At 42.5% G+C, this 12,875-nt stretch overlaps 1 protein-coding gene across 1 annotated transcript in view; it reads left to right on the top strand.

The window, feature by feature from the left end:
• PROCA1 (protein interacting with cyclin A1) overlaps positions 1 to 12,875 on the top strand; it is a 47,839-nt gene that overhangs the window by 10,132 nt on the left and 24,832 nt on the right. The gene's annotated exons all lie outside the window — the stretch shown is intronic.

Here is a 12,875-nt window from a genome sequence, read left to right as displayed (position 1 = left end):
CAAAAGGCATCAAATTACAGATTGGACATTCTTATAATATGTCAACAAAAGTTAGATTTTATTTCCATCATTTACACTTTCAAAATAACAGAAAACAAAAAAATGGCGTCTGCAAAAGTTTGGGCACCCTGCAGAGTTAATATCTTGTACTGCCCCCTTTGGCAAGTATCACAGCTTGTAAACGCTTTTTGTAGCCAGCCAAGAGTCTTTCAATTCTTGTTTGAGGTATCTTTGCCCATTCTTCCTTACAAAAGTCTTCCAGTTCTTTGAGATTTCTGGGCTGTCTGTCACGCACTGCTCTTTTAAGGTCTGTCCATCGATTTTCAATTATGTTGAGGTCAGGAGATAGTGAAGGCCATGGCAAAACCTTCAGTTTACGCCTCTTGATGTAATCCTTCGTGGATTTCGAGGTGTGTTTAGGATCATTATCCATTTGTAGAAGCCATCCTCTCTTTAACTTCAGCTTTTTCACAGATGGCATCAAGTTACTATCCAAAATTTGCTGAGATTTTATTGAATCCATTTTTCCTTCTACTCGTGAGATGTTCCCTGTGCCACTGGCTGCAACACAACCCCAAAGCATGATTGATCCAACCCCATGCTTAACAGTTGGACAGAGGTTCTTTTCATTAAATTCTGTGCCCCTTCTTCTCCAAACGTACCTTTGCTCATTCCAGCCAAAAAGTTCAATTTTAACCTCATCGGTCCACAGAACTTGTTTCCAAAATGCATCAGGCTTGTCTATATGTTCATTTGCAAAGTTCAAACGATGATTTTTGTGGTGAGGACGTAGAAGAGGTTTTCTTCTGATGACTCTTCCATGAAGACCATATTTGTACAAGTATCTCTTTATAGTGGAATAGTGTACCACAACTCCAGTGTCTGCCAGATCTTTCTGGAGGGATCGTGCAGTCAAACGTGGGTTTTGAATTGTTTTTCTCACAATCCTGCGAGCTGTTCTGTCTGATATTTTTCTTGGTCTTCCAGATCTTGCTTTAACTTCCACTGTTCCTGATGACTGCCATTTCTTAATTACATTCCGAACAGAGGATACTGACATCTGAAAACGCTTTGCTATCTTCTTATAGCCTTCTCCAGCTTTGTGAGCGTCAACTATTTTCAGTTTCAGTTTTCTAGACAACTGCTTAGAAGAACCCATGGTGCTGATTGTTGGGGCAAGGTCAGATGAGTCTGGGCATTTAAAACCTTTGAGATTGACATCACCTGGTCTTCCCAGATGATGATTGAGAACAATCCATGACACTGACAGGTCTCAGCTTGGCAAAGGGGGCAGTGCATGCTATAAATTCTGCAGGGTGCCCAAACTTTTGCAGACGCCATTTTTTTGTTTTCTGTTATTTTGAAAGTGTAAATGATGGAAATAAAATCTAACTTTTGTTGACATATTATAAGAATGTCTAATCTGTAATTTGATGCCTTTTGGAGATTTTTCCATCTTTCCTTGGCTTCTTTATGCACATTAATACAAATTTTTAGCTGGGGTGCCCAAACTTTCGATCCCCACTGTATATGACACACCTCTACATTATTAACAATACAATTATGAACAGTAATGCATTCACAGTATAACTGACCCGAACACATCACGAGTACACTTTCATTGCTGTCAGGGGGGGAAAGACGTGTTCTTGATTGAGGACAGAACCCATCCAGCCAAAAGTCCAGTCTATTGCAAATACACTGACTGCATATTTTCCCTGTTTGTGTTTGGAATATACACTGTTATTTATTGATTATGGAAAAATTTACTGATATTGTCTCATCAGTGTATAGAATGGGCTACACTGTACCCAAACAATAATACTTTGTCCTTGGCAATATGTTTTCTTTCACCTAAAACCTCTTAAGCAGTTCCATGAATAGTCTAACAAGTCTAAAGCAGAACAAAGCCAACAATTGAGTGTGATCTGACAGCAGTAATTGGGAATCTTATACTGTTGATTACGGCACTTTGCCTCTTTTTGCACTGGCCTGAATATCCAGGTCATGTTAATAATTAACTCCAGTGAACAGTTTCCCAGAGCGCAAATGATACTGCATTTTCATGTCTTCCTATGGATTCTTGTGCATGCTTAGTTGGCATCTATAGAATATTTTCTTGGGTTAGCAACAATGGTATCTTAGCTTTATAAAAATCAGTTTGAGTTGTTTATGCCTATATTAGTAGAAGAACAAGATCATGATAGCAAAGATCAATAAATCCTGCAATCACTGGATTTATATTTGTCAGCACCACACATGTACTTGATCTAGCATTTGTTCACACTGGCTGTGTGATTTTCACTGAAATCATCCCACTTAACATGCAGCTTTTACATTAAGCGTCTCCTCTCAACTAGCATTTTTATGTAAGAGATATGCCCTTGTCATATCCCAGCCATATATTCATCATTGTATATAGGAAAAAAAGGTCAGATTTACAATGACAGCATGCATTCCCACGCATTTACTAACACATATTATACACGTTGGTAAAATGAATCCTACCAAAACAAAACCCAGGAAAATATTTATGAAATGCTACAGCTTGGTAATTTGTAATTTGTTACTATAAGGTGCCTTCTGCTCCAACACCCCCACCCTCCCAATACCCTGATCCACAGGTCCGGTCCCTTATAGACCTATGTAAATCATAAACTGTCTTTCTGAAAGTCTGCATTTACTTTTGGTTTGAAATGACCCAATCATTGCATAGCTGACAGTTAAGGCACCTAGCACTGCACTGTGTGAATTAGAAAGGAGTGTTATCTAGAATTACCAGTGTCAGGGTTGTGGGTCAGGCTTGGAGACCAGTAGCTATAGAAGTAGAGATGCTCCCATCGACAAGCTGGATAATACACAAGTAGGTCATCGTGGTGGATGATGCAGGCTCACCCCTTAATCTAGGGGCGTGAACATTCTCTAGTTCCCAAGAATTTTCTTCTGGCCATATCCTTTCTATTGAACCAGATAATTTGTTCCTAAAGATCATGGAATCAAACATTTTCTCGACCACAAATTCTTCTTAACCTTGCACCTCAACAGGTGGAGGGGGTGAGACAACTCTCACAGAGAAGGGAATTTCAAGGAATTGTTTGAGCAAGGAAACTTGAAACATGGGATGTATCTTCATATTGTCAGGAAGCAAAAAGTGACTGGGTTAACCCCTTGACGCCGACGGCACACAAATATGCGGCCTCACGGGAACTGGGCTTTTTTCTGTGGGGCCGCATATTTGCGTACTTGTCTTTGTGCTGGGAGCGCCCCACTTGGTGAGCTCCCAGCACAGACACCGCGGTGTCACTGAGAGCCCTGGGTCCCGTTGTAACGATCGGACTCCCAATTCCGGATCACGTGATTGCTGTGATAGCCTCTGATTGGCTATCACAGTGATCAGTCACTGTGCAGCCCGGCACCCTTGTTTTTTTCTCTCTCTATGAATGGAGAAGAGAGATACATTGTATCTCTCTAAATCCTGACATAGAGAGATAAAAAAAAATGTTTGTAAAAAAAAAAAAAAAAAGAAAAAAAATATTAAAAAATAAAATAAAAAATAAAGAAAAATACCTAGATCAAGGTTTGATCTAGTTCAGTACCAGGGTTAGTGTTTGGGTCAATGTCAGGGTCAAAAGGTCAAGGTCAAAAGTCAGGGTCAAAGGTCAGGATTTAAAAAAAATTGGTATCAGTGTCAGCTAGCGTTAATGTTAGTTTCAGTGTGTTTTAGGTAAAAAAAAAAGACAAAAACAAAATGCGCACTATTGTTTCTGGGCTGTACTACGGGTACAAACAACAAATAACATACACATATATGGTATTGTTGCGATCATCAAGAGCTGTAGAATTTATTTTGGGTTGTTCTTTGGTGGTAGGTTATGGGTGTAACAAGAAACACACAGCTAAAAAAAAAAACGATTTTTATTTTCACTATTTTGGGCCAGTTTTCCTTTGATAATAAAAAAAAATTAGGAGCTATCCATTACCATTTACCACCAAATGAAAGCCCAATTTGTCCTGAAAAAAACAAGATATAATTCACCTGGATGTACAAAGTAATTGTGATGATATGTACGGTTTTACTAACACATGTCAACGTTGCAGAATTGTGCTTAGGCATTTAGATTTGTTTTACCCTTAGGCGTGAAGGGGTTAAACTGAGTTGAATTCTGGAAAGGTACCACAAACTTTTGACACAGATTTTCAGATGGATGGTGTACCTTCAAATTTTTGATTAATAACTAAACCTTGTCACCCATGGTAGCAAGTGACCTGCGATGTCTGTAAGCAGCTATTTGTAACATTCCTGAGTCTCTTTCAAAGTCTCTATCCCCTCTGCTCCCAGTCCGCAACTAACCTCTGCAACCCCCCTTCCATGATGCAGCTAATCTCCTCACACTTCCCCCCCCATTTTACAGTTCAACTCATTCTGATTGACCTGTAAAAGCTGGAGAGAGCACAATTATCTGGCAAACAATGCAAAGGCATGGATTAAATAGGAAGTTCATGGGAGGTGCAAGGATGGATTAAATAGGAAGTTCATGGGAGGTGCAAGGATATCCACAGAAACAAGGTACAAGGCAAGATTATCATTAGGATCAGAAAGAAAGCTGTCCAACATTCCAAGTAGCTTAGCAAGAACAGCCACCACTGGCCACAGTAGAGATTATGGGTTCAGATCCTGGTCCTGATGACCTTTTTTTTTTTTTTTGGAGTGCATCAGGGCAGTGGGTAGTGCATTCAAGGTAAGCGACTTTTACCAAATATAAAGCACGCAACCTGATGTATATAACTTATTAACCTTCCTAGAGGTCTGATTATGTCCATATTTCTGTGCTCAAAACGGTAAATTTTTTTGCATGGAAATATGTATTTTTTTTATTTTAGGCCTGTAATTTTTAGGAATAACTCACTGAAATCTGTCCGAACAAGAGTCTAGTAAACATCCCGGGTAGGATAAAATTTGAAACACAAAATCATAAATTATAATTTAATAAATAATCATAAAAAATAATAATATAATAATAATAAATTTAATTCAATAATATATTCAAACCAAAGAAAAATCGTTTTCAGTGACTGATGACGAATTTCCCCACGAATCATTATCAATTCTGCAAGTGGTTCTAATTTACTATCACTGTTCTCTAGCTGGTCTAAAACCGCTTTTGACCTAAAGGGATGCTTTTTGGACGCCATGGACGTTTCTCAGTTTCCAGGCAGAAAGAACAGTAAAAATGCAGGCAGGGCACAGGACAAAGCACTCGGGACAAAATGTATGTGAAATGGTTTGATACAATAATGTTTTACTATGTGATTTTAGCGATTTTAGTGAATGTCACTTTTTGTCATTTTCAAATTTCCCGCCGTTCCGTCCCCCGTACGTCCTGACGCTCGCAGGGGACAAAACCCAGATGACAGATGCCGGCATCCGCCGGATTACATTGCTGGGGACACTGCAGGAGGGACATCACAGGAGCGCAGGACAAGGTAAGTGATCGAGGGATCGCAGAGCAGCGCTGCATGGTAAGCCCAAGTGTAGCTTGAGGTTATCGCTTGTGGTACTGAAACTTTACCCCGAGCTACACTCGGGAATACCGCCAGGGAGGCTACCCTATATCATACACTGAATCAAAAAAAATCTTGGCCTGAGAAATTTAGGATTAAGGTACAGTTGATGGGCCCCTTCAGCAAGGTTTCAACTTCCCTTGCTGAAAGGGTCCTGTTTGACTCCCAAACGTTGGAGGTATGATCTACTGAATATCATTACAGCACATTTTTAGGTCAATTTCCTTGACCAGCCCCCTTATTGGGTGTCCTCACAAGTATTGCAGAGCCATTGTATTGCTCTGAGCTCCAGGATGTTGATAGGGAGCTTGGATTCCATGAGTGACCATATTCCCAGAACCATGAGGGACTGGATAACACCTTCCCAGCATTGAGCCTTGAGAGACTTGAGTCTGTTTTGATCATTTTCCAGTGATAAGGAAAGAAAGACTTCACTAATGCTAAGGCAGGACTGAAGGTCCACCATGTTCCCTGCTTGGCTGGACAAGAGCATGAGCGAGTTGAAAGAAGGAGCATGCTTGTTCCAGGTCGACATGATGTTGGGTTTTATAGGTCTCAAATGAAATTGGACGAATGGTACAGCCTCGAAGGAGGCTACCATGAAGCCTAGCACTCTCGTGGGGAATGTTTTTGTGGGATGTCTCTTTAATCTCAAATCTTGAGCGTGGGTTCTGAGAGAAAAAATTTTCTTTTCTACAAAGAAATCCTTTGCTTGGGATGTGTCCCAAATGAAGAATAGCTGGACAGCATATTTTTGGAAATTGATCACCCAACAAAAAGCCTGGAGCATCTGAATTGTTCTGGGTACATTTGCAGACAGCTGGAAGGAAGGTGAGTCCTTTTTGAGTTTATTGTCCAGATGAACTGTAACCTGGAAGCCCTGAGTTCAAAAGAGAAGGGCAAGGAAATGTGCTAGGACCTTTATGAATACTCTAAAGCAGAGGCTAGGCCAAGGACCAGTAAGACAAACTGCAAATGACTGTCTGCCACTGCAAAACACCGAAAGCGTTGATGAAGTGGATAAATTGGAATTTGTGGGTAGGAATTTTGAATGTTTATTGATACCAGGTATTCCCCTTGTCTCAGAGTCAAATACCAGCCATACAGATTCGTTGTGAAATGTTGGAAATTGAAACTATTTGACCAGGCCTCAAAATTTCCACTCGCCTGCTCACATTTGGCGAGTGTAAATAATGTGGGGGCGAGTCACTGGGCTTGACTCTGGGGATGGCTGGCTGCTTCTTTCATTCCAGAGAGGGTGCTGTGGTTAGTGTTTGAATCTATCTCTCTCTGCAGGTGGGTGGGACAAGGGGGGGGGGGTTGAGCATTGATCATGGTGAGCTATGACTGGGCAGCCCGTTGCCAGGACAACCCCTCTCTCCTGATAGGAGAATGTGAAGCCACAACCAGGAGAGATGAGCCTAAGCCCCTCCCCCTCCCCACTTCCCTGCCAAGGAAAACACGCTGTTCTGGCTCCGTCACTGATGACCTCTCTCACATTTCAGCTGCTGTCATTAAATACAGTTCCTTACTGTACCACATTGGTGGCAGCAATGGCTCCTCCTCCTCCCCTGGAGAGCAGGGTGCAGCTAGCCCGAATGAGCGGGCATTGAAAACAGGCAGGGTGAAGGGCATGATGAGGCTGGCAGCAGAGTGACTGCTTCTTCTGGGAATTCTACTACACTCATCCTCCACACCCCTGTGCATTGTACCCCATTGTGTGCCCCGTGCCCTGATGAGTGCCTTGCTGTGTCCTGTACCCTGCTGTGTGCCCTGCTGTGTACCCTGTTCTGTGCCCTGCTGTACCCTGGTGTGTTCCCTGTTGTGCCTTGTGCCCTGTACCCTGCTATGTGCCCTGTATCCTGCGGTGTACCCTGCTGTGCCCTGTACCCTTGTGTGTGCCCTGTACCCTGCTATGTGCCCTGTATCCTGCTGTGTACCCTGCTGTGCCCTGTACGCTGGTGTGTGCCCTGTACCATTATCAGTGAGGCTGTGTCATTTCAAGAGATAATTTACGAGGGCGTGTTTAGGGGTGGAATTTGGGGCAGGGCGGGATAAGGTTCGGGTGGGGCAACTGCTGGCGAGTAACTCTTATGGCCTGGCTAGTAGCTCAGGAATTGAAATTTTGAGCCCTGCCTTAGACCATTCAGAGTATAAATGATTAACCAATACTTTTTGAATACACTGTGTAAGCCAGTTTTCTATTCATTTACAAACTGATTTTTCCAAGCCTGTAGACATGTGTGGGGAACTGTGTCAAACGCTTTTGCAAAATCCAAGTGTACAAGTGTCCACAGCCACTCCTTTACCTAAAGTTTTGCCGACCTCCTCATAAAAAGAAATCAGATTTGTTCTATCTTTCACAAATCCATGCTTTCTGTTGTTTTAAAAATGTTTTTTCTAACAAAAACTCATCTATGTGGTCTTTTAATAAATTCTCCAGTATCTTCTCAACTATAGAAGTTAAACTAAAATGTCTATAGTTACATGGACTTACCTTACATTAAAGAGTCCCTAATAATTTGAAACAATGGCTGTGAAATGACAGAGCTCAATTCTTTTAGGACCCATGAGTGTATAGCATCTGGTCCAAGTGCCCTAATCACCTTTATTCTGTCTAAATACCTTTGGTTTGTCTTACTCTCTTTTACAATCTGTCGCTTGTTTTGAATGTTTGGGGCCTTGATTTACTTTTTACATATTATTATTTTTTATTATTATACAAGATTTATATAGCGCCAACAGTTTGCTCAGCGCTGTACATTATAACAGGAAACAGTACACAAGACAGTACAGTAACAATACGATTCAATACATGAGGGGTTCGAGGGCCCTGCTCCTTGGAGCTTACATACTAGGAGGGAGGGGATAGTGGTACAGGAGGAAATAGCTGTGGGGGATGGAGTGGTAGGAAGAGTGGAGGAGTTCAGTAATTAGCTGAGGGCGGGGTAAGCTTCCCTGAAGAGATAGGTTTTCAGAGTGCGCCTAAAGGTGAGGAGAGTAGGTGATAGTCTGATGGATTGGGGTAGGGAGTTCCAGAGGATGGGGGAAGCCCTGGAGAAGTCCTGGAGGTGGGCATGGGAGGAGAAGACCAGGGAACTAGAGAGTAGGAGGTCTTGTGAGGAACGGAGAGTATGTTTTGGGTGGTATTTGGATACCAGATCGGTGATGTAGTTTGGGGCAGTATTATGAACAGCTTTATACGTCAATGTTAGCATTTTGAATTTTATCTGTTGGGCGATCGGAAGCCAGTGGAGGGATTGGCAGAGGGGGGTGGCAGATACGGAGCGGTTAGTAAGGTGGATGAGTCTGGCCGCCGCATTCAAGATAGATTGAAGCGGGGATAGCCTGCGGTGAGGTAAGCCGATGACTAGGGAGTTGCAGTAGTCAAATCGTGATATAATAAGGGAGTGAATGAGTTGCTTAGTGGTTTCCGGGGTTAGGAACGGACGTATTTTGGAGATGTTGTGGAGGTGGAGTCTACATGAGTTTGTCAGCGATTGGACCTGGGACCGGAAGGACAGATTGGAGTCTAGGATGACACCTAGTACTCTAGCTTGAGGGGTGGGACTGATGGTGGTGTTGTTGGTCTTGATGGAAAAGTCAGGGGGGGGCGCGGGCTGGGGGAAGACTAAGAGCTCAGTTTTGGAAAGATTTAGTTTGAGGAAGTGGAGTGACATCCAATCCGATATGTCACTCAGTAGGCTAGTGATACAGGCGGAGACTGAAGGGGTGAGGTGAGGGGTAGAGAGATAGATTTGCATGTCGTCAGCATAGAGATGGTAGTTGAAGATGTGAGAGTGTATCAATTGGCCAAGGGAGGAGGTGTAGATGGAGAAGAAAAGGGGCCCGAGGACAGAACCTTGAGGGACCCCAACAGAGAGGGGGAGTGAAGAGGCGGTGGCAGCGTTATAGGTAACACTGAAGGAGCGTTGTGACAGGTAGGATGAGAGCCAGGAGAGATCAGAGTCTCTGAGGCCAAGAGAGTGTAGTTTATTGAGGAGGAGGGGGTGGTCAGCCGTATCGAAAGCCTGAGAGGTCGAGGAGTAGGAGCACTGAATAGTGGCAATTCGCTTTGGCGGTTAGCAGGTCGTTGGTGAGTTTGAGTAGGGCAGTTTCGGTGGAGTGTAGGGGGCGGAAGCCAGACTGGAGGGGATCGAGGAGGTTGTTGTCGGTGAGGTGGGAACTCAGGCGATTATAGACTAAGTGCTCTAGGAGTTTGGATGTAAATGGCAGCAGAGAGATGGGTCTAAGGTTGTTCAGGTCGGTGGGATCTAGGGAGGGTTTTTTAAGTATGGGAGTTCTATTGTATTCCTTGTGACATTTGTAACATTTAACAGATGATAGTACTTCTTCATTTTTATATTTTTAAAAGCTTTTTTCTTATCATTTACAGCTTTTTTAACTTTGGCCGTGAGCCACATAGGTTTTATTATTAGCCTTTTAAACTTCTTGCCCATGGGAAAATATCTTGCAGCGTGTTCGCATACAGTGGTTTTGAATTGAAAATAATATCACCTAATAAACGTCCGGACATCTAATAATTTATATATGTGTTACAAAAAAAAAAATTATTAGACATCCGGACGTTTATTAAGTGATACTGTTTTTAATGCACATTCATGGCGCTGTCTGTATTATGGGGAATTAAAGTGGTTCTAAAGGCTCAAGGTTTTTTACCTTCATGTATTATTTGCATAAAGGTAAAAAACCTTTTGTGTGCAGTGCCCCCTCCGATCTAGCAATGTTCTCGACAGTCTCTGCTTTCTGGGGACTCTTCCTCCTCATTGGCTGAGACAGCAGCGAGAGCCCAATCACAACCAGTGAGCCAATGAGGAGAGAGTTGGGGGCATGTGACTTCTGGACACATAGAGTAGCGGCTCGGGGATGAGCAAGTAGCGGTGCCCCCAGGACGAGTGGCTTTCCTGGGGGCACTGCTTAAGGGGGAGGAACCAGGATCGCTGGCAGGGACTCAAAAAGAAGAAGATCAGGTCTGCTCTGTGCAAAATCAAGTACTGTCAAGTACTGTCAAGCATAGACATGTTTGTTATTTAAAAAAGGAAAACGAAGGTTTGATGTCACTTTAAGCACTGTGTGTTTCTAATTTGAGCAATGTTTTAACAACTTTTACTCTTTTGATACCCAATAGAATTATACAGTTATTTCATAATAAAAAGCCTTGTAGTAGGTTTATACGTTTTTGCCCTTGAACTATTCTTGCAGTGCAGAAAGTCAATATCAAGGTAGTTAAAATCCCTCATTATCATCACTATGCCGGCCCTTGCATCCCTTTTGATCTGTGCAAGGAGCTGAGTCTCCACCTCCTCATTAACACTGGGAGGCCTATAACAAATGCCGATGATTACCTTTGTGGTACGCAACCCCATGTGCAGTTCCGCCCATAATACTTCAGCCTCATCACACTCTCCATCAACTAGGTCCTCTTTCACATTCATTTTGAGATCCCTTCTCACACAGAAGTGAGACACCGCCATCTTTCCTTTTTACCCTGCCTCTATGAAAGAGAACATAGCCAGGAATATTAATGGCCCAGTCATGTGAGGAATGTACAAATAGTACCATTTCCAATGGTTGCTTGTAACATGGGAACCTGCTTATCTGCCATAGTTCTTCCCCCATCTTTCCCCATTCCACCCACCAGTAGGGACTGACACCTGTCTGACCTGTCTGACCTATTATAATCTAATTTACCCTCCCCCCTTAATCCCAGTTTAAAGTGACACCAAATCTTCATTTTTTTTTTCTAAAATAACAAACATGTCTGGAGGAACTTGACTGGCCTGCACAGAGTCCTGACCTCAACCCGATAGAACACCTTAGGGATGAATTAGAGCGGAGACTGCGAGCCAGGCCTTCTCATCTGACATCAGTGCCTGACCTCACAAATGTGCTTCTGGAAGAATGGTCAAACATTCCCATAGACACACACCTAAACCTTGTGGACAGTCTTCCCAGAAGAGTTGAAGGTGTCATAGCTGCAAAGGGTGAGCCAACTCAATATTGAACCCTATGACAATATAGTGTGTGTGTGTATGCATGTATTTGTGTGTATTATATTTATATATATATATATATATATATATATATATATACACACACAGTAATTCCTTGGTTTACAAACGCCTCGGTTAATGTAATTTTCGGTTTACGAATGAAAATCCATTGAAAATAATGCCTCAGTTTATGAATTTTTAAGAATTTTCTTTGCAATATGAAGTGTATATGAGTGCTGATTTTTAAATGCCATTGCCGGATTTTTTTTTCTTCACTATAGCTCACAGAATTAGCTGTAACTTTCCCTGGAGTTAATTGAAACTTTGTTTCTTTTAAGAAACTAAAAGGAAACATTGCTTCTCTTAACTCAGGAAAATAAACTAAAAGAAAACTTTCTTTCTTTTAGTTGGGGGGAAAGTGACAACTGAATTTCTGAGCTATAGTGAAGAAAAAAAAAAGCGGTAATTACATTTAAAAACCGGCACCATAATAAATAAAGAAACGGTGTGCGGTCCCCCCTCCCATCCATACCAAGCCCTTCGGGTTTGGTATGGATTTTACACTGCTCAAAAAAATTAAAGGAGCATTTTGAAAACACATCAGATCTCAATGGGGAAAAATCTCATGCTGGATATCTATACTGACATGTACTGGGTAATGTGTTAGGAACATAGGGATGACCCATCGTTTGATGAAAATTAAAAGTATCAACCTACAGAGGACTGAATTCAAAGACACCCAGAAAAGCGAAAAAATTATGCAGCAGGCTAGTCCATTTTGCAGAAATTTCATTGCAGAAACTCAGAATGGTCCTCAGTAGTATGTATGGTCCCCACATGCTTGTATACATGCCTGACAATGCCGTGACATGCTCCTAATGAGATGATGGATGGCGTCCGGGGGGATTTCCTCCCAGATCTGGACCAGGGCATCACTGAGCTCCTGGACAGTCTGAAGTGCAACCTGGCGGTGTCTGATGGACCGAAATATGACATACCAGAGGTGTTCTATTGGATTTAGGTCAGGCGAGCGTGGGGGCCATTCACTGATATCAATTCCTTCATCCTTCAGGAACTGCCTTCATACTCTCTCAACATGAGACTGGGCATTGTCATGCACCAGGAGGAACCCAAGGCCCATTGCACCAGCGTACGGTCTGACAAATGGTCCAAGGATTTCATCCCAAATCCTAATGGCAGTCAGGATGCCATTGTCTAGCCTGTAGAGGTCTGTGCATCCCTCCATGGATATGCCTCCCCAGACCATCACTGATCCACCACCAAAATGGTCATGCCGAA

Source organism: Staurois parvus, unplaced genomic scaffold, assembly GCF_062004578.1.
Source record: "Staurois parvus isolate SC_StPar_1 unplaced genomic scaffold, SC_StPar_1.0 ptg000635l, whole genome shotgun sequence".
NCBI lineage: Eukaryota > Metazoa > Chordata > Amphibia > Anura > Ranidae > Staurois > Staurois parvus.
This window is presented reverse-complemented; position numbering and strand designations above follow the sequence as displayed.